The sequence below is a fragment of the Tamandua tetradactyla genome, chromosome 22 (genome assembly GCF_023851605.1).
Source record: "Tamandua tetradactyla isolate mTamTet1 chromosome 22, mTamTet1.pri, whole genome shotgun sequence".
Taxonomy (NCBI): domain Eukaryota; kingdom Metazoa; phylum Chordata; class Mammalia; order Pilosa; family Myrmecophagidae; genus Tamandua; species Tamandua tetradactyla.
This window is the reverse complement of record NC_135348.1, coordinates 10,405,587-10,421,799: the sequence shown is the minus strand read 5'-3', so window position 1 is coordinate 10,421,799 and position 16,213 is coordinate 10,405,587.

Here is a 16,213-nt window from a genome sequence, read left to right as displayed (position 1 = left end):
CAGAAGTGTTCTTGAGAAACAGAATTTTTAAATGGAATTTCTAAATTGGTTCTGTTTTTTTTTATATATATTTTTTACAATAAGCTTTCTACTTTGATTAGATTCAAAGGAGCTAATGACTCTATTTCCAATAATCAAGATGGCACAGATAGTCCATGGCATGAGTTGGCAATAAAGATATGCAAAATACCACCACTGGATATGGCTACTCAAATTTTTTTAAGAGGTAAGTTCTGGGTGAGCATGTTTTTGACACTTAACAGAGATTTATACAAGAGGTATAATGATGTTGGCTGGTTGTTCCTAAATATGCTGGATACATTCAAAAAAGAAAGGGAGCACCTGAAGTTTTCAAATTTTCAGCTCAAGCACCACATGAAGTATGTGAAAGTTTCTATTTGTGCCCTGAAAGAAAATCTTATTTTGTGTAGCAAAACTTGAGATCTCCAAAACCCAGACCCAGAATCTTCATTGTGCAAGTGGCAAAATTAAAGCATAAACTAAATTCTCAACTTTGCAAGATTAGTACTGTTAAAGTGAGAATATTAGTTGGAAAGGAATAGGATCCTGAAAATTGGAATGGGGACAAATGGACTAATAATGATGGCAGTGGGGATACTGAAACCCTAAATTCTAAGTCATTGCCAGTAAACATATAATAGTCAGCCTTGAGGAAAGAAGCTCTCCACTTCCAGCCTGTCTTGAAGAAATAACCATCTGAGGAATCAGCTTCCCAGACTCCAGTTTCCTTGAGAAATGTGCCATCCATCCTCTGCCTGAAAAGGTTAAACACCCTACTGTTCTTGATAAACCTATAAATACTTCCCCTGAGGAAACAGTTCTCACTATGCTATCTGAAGAGATTAATCTTGTTTCACCAGATGAAATTGCAAGGGAATGTCCTAAGGTAATTGGCATGCAAGACACTTCAAATTCTCCTCATAATCACCCCAAACACTTCTCTTTTTTTTTTTCAAACACTTCTCTTTTTTTCCAGAACTGTAACTAGGATGATGTCCCAACAGGCCCCAAAAGGTGATATGCAAAGGTACACTATACCCCCGAAAAAATGGGTGTCCCAATTTATATAGATAGAAATCAGGTGAATATGTGTGGGAATGGATATCAGGGTGTGGGATAATAGTGGAAGGAATATAAGGTTTGAACAGGTTGAATTTATTGATATGGTTCAACTAAGCAAAGATTCTGGATTCAGTATTGTAGCTTGAGGGGTACAAAGGGTGTTAATAGTTTGTTTGGGGGATAGGCTGAAACATGGACCAAATGATGGTTGACATAACCTGAGGTTGAAATGCCAGAACCTCAAAGGTATAACAGAGATGAGGAGATCCAAAGTTTTAGAGAGATTCAAATGCTAGAGTGGATTTAGCATGATAAAATCTATTCACCCAACCCAGAAATGTCCAGAGAATATACCTTTCAGCTGGACTGTAAGGAATAAATTAGTTTATTTAACTAAGGAATAACTTCACAGTTCTTGAATAGCTCTGTGATCACTATTCTCTGTAGGCTAGGTATTACTGTGGGGACTGCTGTCACTGAACTGAAATCCTTAGACACAGTGGGGATGATGGGGTTCAGAGTTGGCAGGAGCCAAGTGGCAGCACTTAATTGCCAAAGACAAGGTGGGCATGGCTAGTATAACGGACAGCAAACTGAAAGCAGCAATCAAAATAGACTGACTCAAAGAGACCTTTGGCTCATTGATAATGGGGTACCTAGAAGTAAAGTAGATAGGCAGTCTACTAAATTTTTACTTGATCTCTTTAAGCAGAAAAGTTCTAGTTTAAGTGAACAAAAGTCTAATGTGAATTACAAAAACAGAAAGCCATGATCTGTTAATCAATTTCTAGACTTGAGATGTTTACGGACTCAGAGCCCCTCAAATGAGGGGAAGATTGAGTCACCTTAAGGAAGGACCCTATTACACTACCAAAAATGTACGCTGTTTATCTTCCAACCTTCCCCAAAGAGACCTCTGTCCTTTTAACTGGATAACTGTGCATGAGGGAGAAGGAAATGATCAGATGCCTCACAGATTACTAAACCTAGCTCAGAAGTGACAGTAGGAGACCCAAAACATCACTATGGTCCAGGAGTGGTCAGGGGAGCGATGGCGTTTTACTTCAGGTCTATCTCACTGTGTGTTCATTGGGTCCTCAGTCCCATTCTGTGGTTATTTTCCCAGATTTGGAATGTGTAATTGTATACAGATATGCTCAGCAACTGACAAAATTCCCGCATTTGTTCCCTGATCTGTGAAGTGCATGCTATAAAAATTGGAAAGGCCAAGTGAAAGCCTACCCTATGTAGGAAAATAGTAAATCACAAGCAATACCAGATTCCTGGAGGCATTACAGAGATTAGTCCCATTATCAAGAATTTGAAATATGTAAGGATGGTGATTCCCACCTTATCCCCCACTCAGTTCTCCTATTTGGCCTGTGCAGAAAAGAGGCATCTTGGAGGATGCGTGGATTATCATAAATTTAGCCAAGTGGTGACTCTTAGTTGCAGCTACTATTCCAAATGTGGTATCTTTGCTTGAGCAAATCAACACATCCCCTGGTACCTGGTGTGCTGCTATTGATACAGCAAATGCTTTTTTCTCAAGTTTTGTTAGTGAGGACCATCAGAAACAGTTTATTTCACCTGGCAAGACCAATAATATACTTTCACGTAAGTATTTACTACCTCAGGGGATATTGTAACTCTCCAGCCCTCTGTCATAATCTTGTCCACAGGGACTTTGATCATCTCTCCTTCTCACAAGACATCCCACCGGTCCATTATATTGATGATATCATTTTGATTGTGAGTAAGAAGTAGCAAATACTCTAGACTTACTGATACTTAGTGAGTACCTTGTAAATTAGTAGCAACTACTCTAGACCTATTGGTTATGTATTTGGATGTCAAAGATGGAAGATAAATCCAACAAAATTACAGGGGCCTTCCCCTTCAGTGAAATTTCTGTGTCCAAAATAAGTGAAAGCAAGGACTTGAGCAAATGTTTGCACACCAACTCAAAGTTACATTATTCACCATAATCAAATAGTGAAAGCAAACCAAGTGTCCAGCAAAAGATGAACAGATTAACTAAATATAGCATATACATACAATGGAATATTATTCAGCCATAAGAAGGATTGAAGTCCTGATACATGCTGCAACATGGATGAACTTTGAACATGCCATTTTGAGTAAAATAAGCCAGACACAAAAGAACAAATACTGTATAATCTCACTAATATTGAAATAATGGGATATTATAAAATTATTATTATTATTGCAAATTCATAGTCATAAACTCAACTCATATATAGGTTACTATACAGAGGGACAAGTTTGGTGGGAAAGAATGGGGTATTAATACTTAACTGGTACAGAGTTTCCATTTAGGGTGATGGAAAAGTTAAGTTAATAGTTGGTGGTGGTGATAGTACAACATTATAATTAACAACACTGAATGTTATGTTTGAAAATGAATTCAATGTAAAATTTTGTGCTGTATATGTATATATTACCAAAATAAAAATAATTAACCGATAGAGCTATGCAACACAAGGAGTGAACCCTAATGCAAACTATCAACTATATTTCATAACATAATTATAGCAATATTGTTTCATCAATCGTAAAAAAAAGGTACCACACTAATGCAAAATGATAATAGTATAGAAAACTGTATATGTGGGGTGGGTATATTGGAACCTGGTATTTTCTGCATAATTTTTCTGTGAACCTACAACTTCTCTAATAAAAAAATTAAAAGCTGCTTTGTTCAAGGAAATAATAGTGTAAAATGAGACAAAGCTAAAGATACCTGAAGAGTCTCTTAAAATTCTGTACACATAGTTGCATTTCCAATGATAATTAGACTAATTGTCCCATTGAAAAGTAAAGAACATGCTTTCAGGTGTCTCTTAGCATGTAATCTCAGTCCAATAAAAATAAGGAAAAATCAACAATAGATTTCAACTTAGCAACTAAGGATTCCTTTTTATTTCTTTTCTTGCATGTGCTATTATGGTTAAAGGAATTTCTGAGTGTGGTATGTGACTGGTATTCTTATAAAATTTTTAAGAAGTTACTTAAAGAAAAAAGAAAGAAAATAAGATGCTTCTTTAATATAGTCATGAAATAAAGTATGCTAGATTAAAATATCCTGAGAATTATTACATATTTCAGTTTGCTAACACTGCTGGAATGCAATATACCAGAAATGGGGTTTTATACTGAGGATTTATTAGTTCACAAATTTACAGTTCAAAGACAATATCCAAATTAAGGCATCAAGAGGAAGATACCATCTCTGAGGATAGTCTGCTGGCATCCCAGGTTCCTCTGTCACATGGGAAGGCACGTGGCCAGTGTCTAACAGTCCTTTTCCCCTGGGTTCCATTGCTTTCGGCTTCTATTTCCAGTGGGTTTCTCTTTGAGTGTCTGTGTGTTCTCCCCTAGTATCTCCAGGGCATTTCTCTCTAAGCTCTTTTGGGTTTTTCTGCCTTTTATTCTCTCATAAATGACTCCAAGTAAAGGCGTAAGACCCACCTTGAACTGGCTGGATCACATCTCAGTTGAAACAATCTAATTAAAAGGCCCCACTCACAATAGGTCTGCCCCCACAGAAACAGATTAAAAGAACAGGGCCCTTTCTGGGGTACATAGCAACTTCATACCAGCACACATGTGTAATGCATTTTTAGACTTACACAAATAAAAATGTTTCAGAGAGTGTGCATTTCAACCCCTTAAGTTTTTTGATGTGGTAAGAAGCTATTCACAGTCTATTTAATTAATGTATGCAATGTCCAATAGCGACACTGTTAAGAAAAAAAACTGTCCACCTAAATTCATTGTCTTTATAATGATAGTTTACAGTGTTAAATGCCTGCCTTAGTTACGTGGCTACTAAAACAAATTCCATATAATGGGTTGGTTTGAACAACGGAAATTTATTGGCTCATGGTTTTGAGGTTTAGAAGCCCAAAAAGAGGCATCATCAAAGTGGTTGCTTTCTCTCCAAAGATTGTGGTGTTTTGGAACTGGCTGCCAACAATTCTTAGTGTTCCTTGGCTTTTCTGTCACATGACAATGCACAGCCATTCACATCTCTTCCATGATCCATTGGATTCTGGCTTCCTGCTCTTCCTGTGGCTTTCTCTCTCTCTGTCTGACTTTCATTCTGTTTATAAAGGACTCCAGTCATCCAGTAAAAGTCCAACCTGATTCAAGATGGCCACAACTTGACTGAAAATAACATCTTCAAAAGGTCCTCTTTTCAATAGGTTCATATCCACGGAAATGGATTAAGGTTGAGAACATTTCTTTTCTGGAATATATAATTCAGGCTACCACAGTGGACCCAACCTTTTTGTTTTTTTAAGTTTCTATTGTAATGGGGCTTGTGCTCCCATTTTAGTATTTTGTTAGCCATGTAACCTCAGGCAAGCCATTTAAATATTTTGACTTTCAGTTTCCTTATCTTTGAAATGAGAGTAGTAACCTCAGGCAAGCCATTTAAATATTTTGACATTCAGTTTCCTTATCTTTGAAATGAGAGTAGTAACTGTCTTACCAGGTTATTGTAAGTGTTAGAAAAACACATAGAATATTTAGCATATCAAGTGGGTACTCAATATTTCTTTTTATGAAAATGTTTCTAAATACTAACAAAGCATTATCAGTACACATTTTACTTCTCTTTAAGTAACCTACTGAGTGTAATAATCTTATAATATATATTTCAAAGTAGAAATTAGCTGATTTAATAAATGTATAACATGAGGTTGCATCTCACTCTGCCGTTAATTCACCATGTTATATTGGCCTAGTTATTTCTCCCATCTGATACATAGTTTCTCATCCTGTAAATTGTGAAGATTTAGAGAGAGAATTCATAAAGTCTCTTCCATCTCTACCATGCTGATATTCCAGTAAGCCAATGATTATTTGTGAGGTGACACTCTTATGTTGTAAAGTTCTCAAAGCTGGGAAGACCTATGGGTTCCTTCCACAAATTGGCCCAACCTATTGATTTGAGGTTCAGAGTGTTTAACAGTGCTATTTTCCCAAAATGCTGACAACTATTTGACAATGTGCACTATATTTCATATCATGGGTGATTTTTAATCATTCATTCTGTATAGGCTGTAGGAAAATCTGATTTTTTTTAAAAAGGGCATTTAAGAGAGATCTATTCCAGGATCACTACTTTCAATGTATAGGATGATAAATTCCTAACATATTTCTTTTTATTCATTCTATAAAGTGAGAAATAAATTGAGCAATATTTCATTTCACTTAACAGGTTTAGATATAATGCAGTCACCTCACTGCACTGTTCTTAGTACTTGTGGGTAAAAGCACTTGCAGATATAATTTTTACAAAATATTTCCTCTTCTAAGGTATATTTTATTTCTGAGGTTCCAATAAACCTACTAAAAATAACAATTATTTCTCATTGTTTACAATGTTGGCAAGCGAAACATGACAGAGTGGTAAGTGTCAAATTTTATCAGGTATATAAATATTTTTTCAGGTATATTTTTAATAATTAAAGTTTCTGACTTTACCAAAAGCAAATGAAATTTTGATGGTTATTTCTTTACTTCCTATGCCTTCCAATTTCTTCCTACTCAGAACAAAATAATTTTCATTTGTTCATAAATTAAATGAAAAATCACACAAGGAACTCAATGTCATTATAAAAATCTTCATGATAAAACTGAAAAACTTGGAATAAAATTATTTTTACTATTATTATTATTACTACTGTGCTGGTTTGAAATGATGTATGGACCCTAGAAAAGCCATGTTTTAATACCAATCCCATTTTGTAAAGGCAGACGTTTCTTCTAATCCCTATTCAGTATTGTATGTTTGAAACTGTAATTAGATAATCTCCCTGGAGATGTGACTCAATCAAGAGTGGTTGTTAAACTGGATTAGGTAGAGGCGTGTCTCCACTTATTTGGGTGGATCTTGATAAGGTTCTGAAGTCCTATAAAAGAGGAAACATTTTGGAGAAGGAGATTCAGAGAGAGCAGAGGAGAACAACATAGCCACGAGAAGCAGAGAGCCCACAAGCCAGTGACCTTTGGAGATGAAAAAGGAAAATGTCTCTCGGGGAGCTTCATGAAACAGGAAGCCAGGAGAAGAAGCTGTGTTCACCATGAGCCCTCCCAGATGAGAGAGAAACCCTGACCGTGTTCACCATGTGCCTTCTCACTAGAGAGAGACCCTGAACTTCATCGGCCTTCTTGAACCAAGGTATCTTTCCCTGGATGCCTTTGATTGGACATTTCGATAGACTTGTTTTAATTGGAATGTTTTCTCAGACTTAGAACTGTAAACGAGCAACTTATTAAATTTCCCTTTTTAAAAGCCATTCTGTTTCTGGTATATTGCAGCTAGCAGCTAGCAAACTAGAACAAGTACCATTATCATCATTATCACTGTAATTATTTTGCTTTGTGCCTGTATGCTTTGCCAATAGCACCCATTCTTGAATTCTTTTTAGTATATTTGTGGTGTCTTCCTCCTATAATGAAGAGTCCAAGTAATTGTACAAATGCTGATAATGCCAAAGACTGCTGAAGGAGGTAGAAGACGCTAGGTTACTGTTCAATTCTGTGTTCAATTTGGTGGCTGCATGTCCCTTTCTATTCAAGGGTTTTGTACACTGTAATTGTAGCAGCTAAGTTAGTAATGTAAATTATCTTCCATGGAAAAATGGGAAGAAATATTTTGTCATTTTTATGAAAACAAGTAAGAAATAAATGTGCATTTGAAAATACACTTGGTTGTTAAAACAAGTACCCTTCCAGACATTACTTTATCCCTGCATGAAGCGTGTGCATCTACATCTAAAAAACTGAGAAGATGAGTCAGAATTGTTCTACAAAAGGAAAGGGAGTAAGTTGCATGGAATGGGAGGAATACTTTTCAGCAATAACCTAGATAACTGTGAGTTCAGTCTAAAAATTGAAGGAAAATCCAATCATAATACCATTTAAAAAAAAGCCGAACATTCAAAAATACTAACATACCCTTTTTAGATGAGAGAGATTGAGTCTATTTTAAAAATAGCGTGTATTGTGTAGGTTCTCAGTGGGAAATAGAAGCTTTTCTAACTGCTTTAAACAGAATGAAGATTTCTGAGAACATATAGGTAACTCATAGAAGCTTGGGAAATGATGGGGAAATTGACTTAACATTAAGCTTCCTGGAAGAACATTCAAACCATGGCAGGGAATGAGCTGATGTAAAGACTGGCACCAGTCCCACTGAGGGCTGCATACCAAAACCTTGACATGATTATAACTAGCAGAATCATTACCACGTCTGTATCAGGGACTTGAACTGACATTCCTATAATCTAGTTATACCTGCTGACCCCCATGCCAGCAAAATCTTTTTTTTTTTCCCCTTGCACTGTACATCTCAGAATCTAGATCTTCTATGGGCAAAATTTGTGGAGCATATCCCAGTGTCACAAATGGAATAAGGCGTGACAAATTGAGCTGCACTTTTTAATTGAGGTGGCTTCAGTCACATAAACTGTTAATCTTTTGAAATATTACAGAGGTTATTCAAAGGATGAGTCACTGTCATGAATATGATTATTATCAGTGCAGATGGAATCTGAGAACTGGTAAATATTTTAGAGGTTTTTTTAGTTTTCAACTCCACCAAGACATTTATTAAATTAACAAGTAGTTATTGCATTTCATTCTATGACCTTGGATAACTTAAACTCCTCTGAGCCTTAGTTAATTTAAGTGGATAAATAGGAAAAATGATATTTATGAAACCATGTCAGTCATGAGGATTAATATTTAATACTTGTAAAATGTTTGGAATAGATGCGACACTTTGTAAATGCTCAATAAATTCAACTTGGTCTTCTTATTAAATGTGATGTTCTGAGCAAAAAAATTTCCTTCAAAAGAATCCCTGACAGGTATTCAATTTTTGAGCACTTTTTGCAATGGTGTTGACGTCTCTGGTAAGATAACTCATTCAAAAAATACATGATGTTTTTCTGTTTATATTGTATATTATCATGTTCTCCTGTTATTAGAATTTCCCAGTTTAGGAGCCAACAGTCTAAAATAAGCTTCATCAGAAAAATTAGCTGTTTTAAAGTCAACGGCTTCTCATAATGGCAATGCTAGAAAACATGGATTTCTACACCTCCACGAAAATATTTTAAGCCACTGTATTTTATTTATGTTACTATAACACTAAAAGCAACTATTAATAATAGTGTTTTCAAATCTCCTAACACTAAAGGTATCTACAAAGTAGCAAAGCCATTCAGCTATAATGAGACTGTATTATATAAAGGTTAAGAGCACAATCTCTAAAGCCAGATCTCTCTAGAATTTATATCCTAGTTCTGCCACTTACAAGCTGTGTGGCCTTGGGCAGGATTTGCAAACTTTTTTGTGTCTCCATTTCATCACTTGTAAAATCAGGGGAGTAATAGTATCCATCTCTTAGTGATTTGGGGAGAATTGAATGAGTCTTTGTATAAAGTGTTCAGAATAGAGGCTGGCCTAGATTTAGCACTGCATGATTGTGAGATACTCTTAATTCTATATGTCAGGGTCTATTCTAAGTGCTTAGGATACCAATGTAAAGTAAAATATTTTCCTTGACTCTCAAGGCCCCCGAGTGTAGTGGGATAGAAAGACATATAAACTGACCATTATAACATACTTTGATAAATTCACATGCTTGCGTACAAAAAATGAGTACCTAACTCAATCAGAAGTCGAGGTGCAAGTGAATGGTTTAGAGACTTCCTGGTGAAGATGATGGGAGAGTGAAGCAATGAGTAATGAATAAAGAATAGCAAGGCTGAGCTGAAGCAGACATTAAAGTTATCTGTCAGGAATGACAACAGTGATTGAAAAAAGGAATTATATCTAGTGGTAATAATATAGGAATTATTCACCAAGCTTTCCAATATTTGCCAACTTCAGGGAAGTGGAAGAAAAGCTGACCAAGAACTTCTAAACGTGGAGCTATAACTTTACGGCCCAACTACATTTCATTACTTGTGGAATACCTCCAGGTAGAGGTAAGCATGGTGGTTTTAAGATCTAATGCATCTCTGTATGTTTTTCTTAATGTGAATGTCCAAATTTCTTTTCAACATATACTATTCCCAGTTTTTCTTTTTTTTCACTATTCCCATTTTTGATGCCAGTAAATAAGTAACAATGCCATCTGTCTTTTTTAGTTCATAAATGAAGTGATGAAAAAGAGAGGAAACAATAAAGGCAGTGGCAGAAAAGAAAGAGAAAAAGGAGAAAGGAGCAATGGAGAAAAGTTTGTTTTTCTGTGATAATCAGCAAATCAAGACAAGGAGAGTGAAAGTGTAGAGAGGTTTGAAAGAAAAGTATAAGTAGATAACAAAACATTTTTGACAGTTGAAGATGGCAACCCAAATCCTCAGAGTCCTATTTATGAACTACAAATTTATAATGGAAGGAACTAAATAATAGAGTGGGAACAAGTTTTAAAATCACCAATGCCATGGAGTAGACAGTGGGAAAGTCTTCTTGTAATGACACATCCCATGATGGCTATTGTACCTATCCCTTCTCTGAACGTGCTGGGCCACTTCCACTGTGACTGACACATAATGAGAACAGAAACAGAAACTGGGCTATGCTCAGTGATTTTGGCTGCTACAACAAGCATGTGCCACTTAAACTGGACAAGAGCCACACTTTTCAACCTTGTCTTTCATATACAACTCAATCCTTTGTCTTCAAGAAAACCAGGACTTTTATTGGGTCTTTCTTCCTTAGTGTCTCCAAAATCCCCAGAGAATAGTCACCTGTTCCTCAGATTACTTCTACCCATTCCTCGCTCCATACCACTTCTCCAGATAATTTGAAAGTAGCATCAAGAGGATTTATGTGTATTGAAGAAAGAGGAAGAGGAAAGATGACGTTCAGGTGATTAGGTAGATGGTTTGGCTGAAATAGGAAATATAGATCGAAAGTGGAGGTGAAATAGGAAAGATGACACATTAAGTTCTTGGTGTAATGATTTGGGGGTGTCTGAGAGACATAGTGAACCAGTGATGTTTGTAGGGCATCCAAGTGGAGATTCAGAGCCAATTTTATTAAAATGTATCTGAAGGTGAGACGAGGAATCTAAATTTGAGATCTCAATTTAAAATCCACCACCCATAAATTATGGGATTCATATACATCAGATAAATTCTTTACCACTTCTTCATTAAAGTAATAAAGAAAAATCTCATATCATAGCTGTTTTAGTTTCCTGGCTGCTAAAACAAATACCATGCAATGGTCAGTTTAAACAATGGTAATTTATTGGCTCACAGTTTTGAGGCTAAGAGAAGTCCAAAATCAAGATGCTCTCCCCAGAAGACTATGTTGTTAAGGGCTGACCACTGGCTAGCCTTGGTTCTTGGCTTTTCTGTCCTATGACAGTGCACATGACCACCCCTCCTAGCTTCTCTGGATTTGATTGACTTCCAGCTTTTCTCCAGGGCTGTTTCTCTATGTGTCTGTTCATGAAGGATTCCAGTAATAGAATTAAGACTCATTCTGACTCAGTTGGACCATACTGAGGTTAAAGGTTACTGAAATAACTTCATCGAAAGGTACTGTTTAGAGTAGATTCACACCCACAAGAATAGACTAGGATTCAGAACATTTTTTTCTGGCGTGCTTAGTTCCAAGCTGTTGCAAGAGCCAGTATTAGAATAAAACAATAGCTAATACAATCCTATGGGAAGAATTATCACCGTTAGATTTTTTATTATTATTATCATAATTCGCATGAGCAGGCACCAGGAATTAAAACCAGGACTTCAGCATAGTAGGCAAGAGTTCTGCCTCTCAGCCACCGTCACACTGCCCTCACCACTAGTTTGTAACATTGTTCAATAAGTTGTTTATAATGAAAATGCTAAGAAAAATTTTAAAAGAAAAGGAAATGTTATCTTTATTTGCTTTACCATTGCCTGTTTACAAGAATCCACTAGAAATTTTAGGAAATGTACAACCAATTTTAAAACACTGTCTTGAATTTTATGTAGAATATTCAAAGAAGACACATATAACAGAAATCAAACATCTTGTTCCAGGAGAAAACTCAATTTTATAAAGATATCAATTTTCCTCAAATTAAGGTAAACATCTTCAATCAACACCCTGATTAGATATTTTATAACATGATTCAGTAATTCTGCATTTCACCTGGAAGTGGAAAGGCTTACAAAGTCTTGACTTTAATTTTTGGTGGGAGGGGAGAAGAGAGGATAATATGGAGAGCTTGCCTTCTCAACTATAAATACAAATTATATACTTAAAATAAAGAAATCAGTAAGGGATTAATGCAGATCACTTGAAGAGTAGGCTGGGTATTCCTGGATGTAGCTTTAATTAATTTGTTGATCACAGCCCTGGAACACATGCCCTCAGGAGTTGCCTTTTTCCAGATACCCTCAAATTGAACAGTCTGACTTTCTAGTTAAAGTTAAGCAATTTCTCACCCAGAAGAAATGATTTGGTTGTCCATTCACCTGAATAAAATCAATTAAGCATAGAAAAATAAAATAAATAAGAAAATGAGTACTTAACCATGAGTTCTCCTTTTATTTTGAGTTTATTTCTTTAATGTAAGATGAATGTCAACATGGTAGCCAAGTAAAGAGTTAGAGTAAGCATCTTAAGATCTTGAAATCTTTTTCTTTCTCAGAAAAGAGTTTTGGGGAAACTAAAAAAATTGATTAATAAGTTTTTAAAAAATATTCATGCCTCAAAATTTGCATAGCATTACAATATTTTATAACACCTTAAATTTGTCAGTGCTTTTCAGATTTATTATTTCCTGCTGTCCTTAAAACAATTGTTAAAACACTGTTGCTAAGGAAAAGAATACCCTAACAATATAACAAAAAAACAGCTATTACATGGAACACTAAAATAATCTCCACATGATAAACAATAGCAAAAAGTAATGCAAGAGTAAAATAGTCCATTTAATATGTAAAAGTTACAAGTCAATATACCTTGGCATTAGCATTTTTTCTAATGGACGGGAAAATCCCAGATACAAATATTTTCCCTTTTCTTATCCTTATCAATATCAATCACAATGATATGTTCATTTAAAAAAGCATTGTGTTAAATTTGTAGATAATATTTATTTAGGCATTCTCAGTGTTTAAGTCAAAAATTACATTTTATTGAAATGAACAAAAAGGCGAAAATAATTACAAAGATAATTAAAAAGTTCAAGTCTTAAGATGTCAGTAATTGTGCCTCCCTTAGACACTGAGGAATCAAAAGATCTCCTGACATTTGCTTCCTTATTTTTCCTTTCAGTAGTCCCTCCGCTCATTTTCCCTGTCTTAATTTCCTGGGCCTGCAGTAAAAAAGTACCACAAGTTTGATATCATAAAACAACAGATATTTATTGTCTCACAGTTCTGGAGGTTTCAAGTCCATAATCAAGCTATTGGTAGGATAACGGGTCCTTTGATATCTTAGAGAAGAGTCTGTTCTATGAGCATCTCCAGGTTTCTGGTGACCCCCAGGGTTTCCTTGGCTTGTAGAGGTGTCTGCCTCTCTCTTCACATCTTGTCTTCTCTCTCTATCAGTGTCCAATTTTCCCCTCTCATGACACCACTCATATTGGATCAAGACCCATCCAAATCCAGTTTGGCCTCATCTTATCTAACAACATCTTCAAAGATCCGATTTCCATATAAGGTCACATTCATGGGACTGGGGCCAGGACTGGGGTCAGGACTAGAATATATCTTTTTTGGGGACACAAATGCAATCCATAAACTCTCCCAGATTCCCTCTTAGGGCCCACCCAGTAAGCATATGTGTAAACCATGGCGGTCAGATTCAAGATCATGATTCTGCTAAAAGCTCCACTAGGAAAAGTGGATTGATCTGTGTAGCCAAGATAAAATGTGAAGCAAAGGGTTCTATGGAGACCCACCACCACATCGAGACTCCACCCACTTTGCAAACTTCTCTGAATAAATTCTCACTAATAGCTCTATTGTTGGACCATATCCTCCTGGAACTACTGGATTTCATTAAAGGGAGACAAATTATTACAGTTCTAGTTCCTGGGGACATATACTAGCTGTTAGGATGCTGTTCAAACCAAGTCAAAATAGTCTCTCTTTGAATAGCATGTCAACATCTATAGATAGTTAGACAGATGGTAAATAGATAGATTAGATAATCAGATGGATAGATTGAATTATATGACAAAATGTTGAAATTGTTGGATTTGGGTGATGGGGGTGTGGGCGTATGTTCTCTGTATGGGTTTGTATTATTTTCCCAACTGTCCTGTAAATTTGAAGTTATTTCAAAATAAATAGTTTAAAGAAAAAACTGTCTATGCCAATGGCATACTCTCTCGGTATGGAGAGACAAAGAGAGAACAATAGTCAGGTTCAGCAAGTGAGCATGCCAAGAGTTTCATTATGAGATTTGCCTAATATCTACTTCTAATTTTGAGCCACTTTCCCCAGGTCATTTTAAATGGCAGAAAATTATTTTGTCAAACCTATTATAAATCTTTCAATGCAAATCATACAGGAATAGAAGAGAAAAGGAAGGTAGTATTTTAAGTCAAATTGTGTGGTAGATTTAGAAAATGCAATATGTAAACATATTCAAAAGTACAAGGGATGACTTAGAAGTTAAAATAAGAGAACATGGTTATCAAAAAAGTAGAGAGATATTTCTGTAACACTGATTTACAATCTGTGTAACTGATCCACAATGTTCTTTTTTCCCAGACATGCACTTTACCTTCTCTTTCCTTCTCTAAAAGATCTGGCTCAAATGTCATCATTACCAAGGAAGCTTCCCAGACTACTCTGTACCCCAATTCCTACAGCGACAGCATTAATTGTTCTCACTTTTGTATTCTCTTACCCTCTAAAACTTCTAGTTTCATGTATGTACTTAACCAATTTTAAGCACTTTCTGTGGTCAAGCTTATTTGGGAATGCACAAAGAAATGCTACAACAAATTTAGTCCAGTAGGAAGCAAAATGTATAGACAATAAAATCACCATGATTAGTGCTGTGATGTGTAACAAGAAGCCTGGGAGTATCCTTTTGCCCTTAGATGGATAGAAAAATAAACAATGTCTAATGGAGGTTTCACATGAGCAGAGCAAAGTTTCAAAGCATGAGTTAGTTGAGTTCAATGACAAATGATGGTAAAAAGCATTTCAGAGAACTGAGAGAGGAAGTCAGAGATTATAATAGAACATTAAGATGTTCAGACCTCTTATTATAATGCATTTTCATGATGTATTTTACTCAAGAGTTGATGTATCTGCTCTCTTTCTAGGTTATGAGCTTTTAGCATTTACAGTTTTATTTTTTCATCCTACTACTTAGCTCAGTGCTCTAGATCCAACAAGTGTGCAATCAATTTTGTTTGAATGAATAAATCAATAGCAGGAATAATTCTGCAAAACTGGTTGAATATGAGACATGCAAATATCATTTTATAATTATAATACAATTTCTTGAAGTTTATTTTATAATGATATAGCTTTCATAATGTCTGTGTGATTGTGAAAGCCTTGTGTCTGATGCTCCTTTTATCTACCTCATCGACAGACGAGTAAAACATGTGGATTAAAAATAAATAAATATCAGGGGGAACAAATGTTGAAATAAATTTAGTAGATTGAAATGTTAGTGATCAAATGAAGGGGAGGTGTAAGGATATGGTATGTGCGAATTTTTCTGTTGTCTTTTTATTTGTTTTTCTGAATTGATGCAGTTGTTCTAAGAAGTGATCATGATGATGAATATACAACTATGTTAAAAAAAGAAATTATTTCATTTAGCTTATATTATACACAAATTAAATGTTTTTAAGTCTTCATAAATGAAGACAGTCCTATATGGAAAAAAAAAAAAACGATCAAAACTGGTATGGAATTTCACTGTCTGTCAGTTCTGATGTACGATGATAAAACAGTGGAAAATTCTCCTTTAATGAAAAATGTACTTCTTTTGCCAAGTCTTCTCATTAAGTTGCACTAGCATTCAATGCGGTCATTCTAATATTAACACTGAGTGATAGATGTTCAAGGACTTCATATTTATAGTGAAACTGTAACATGAATCCAAAACA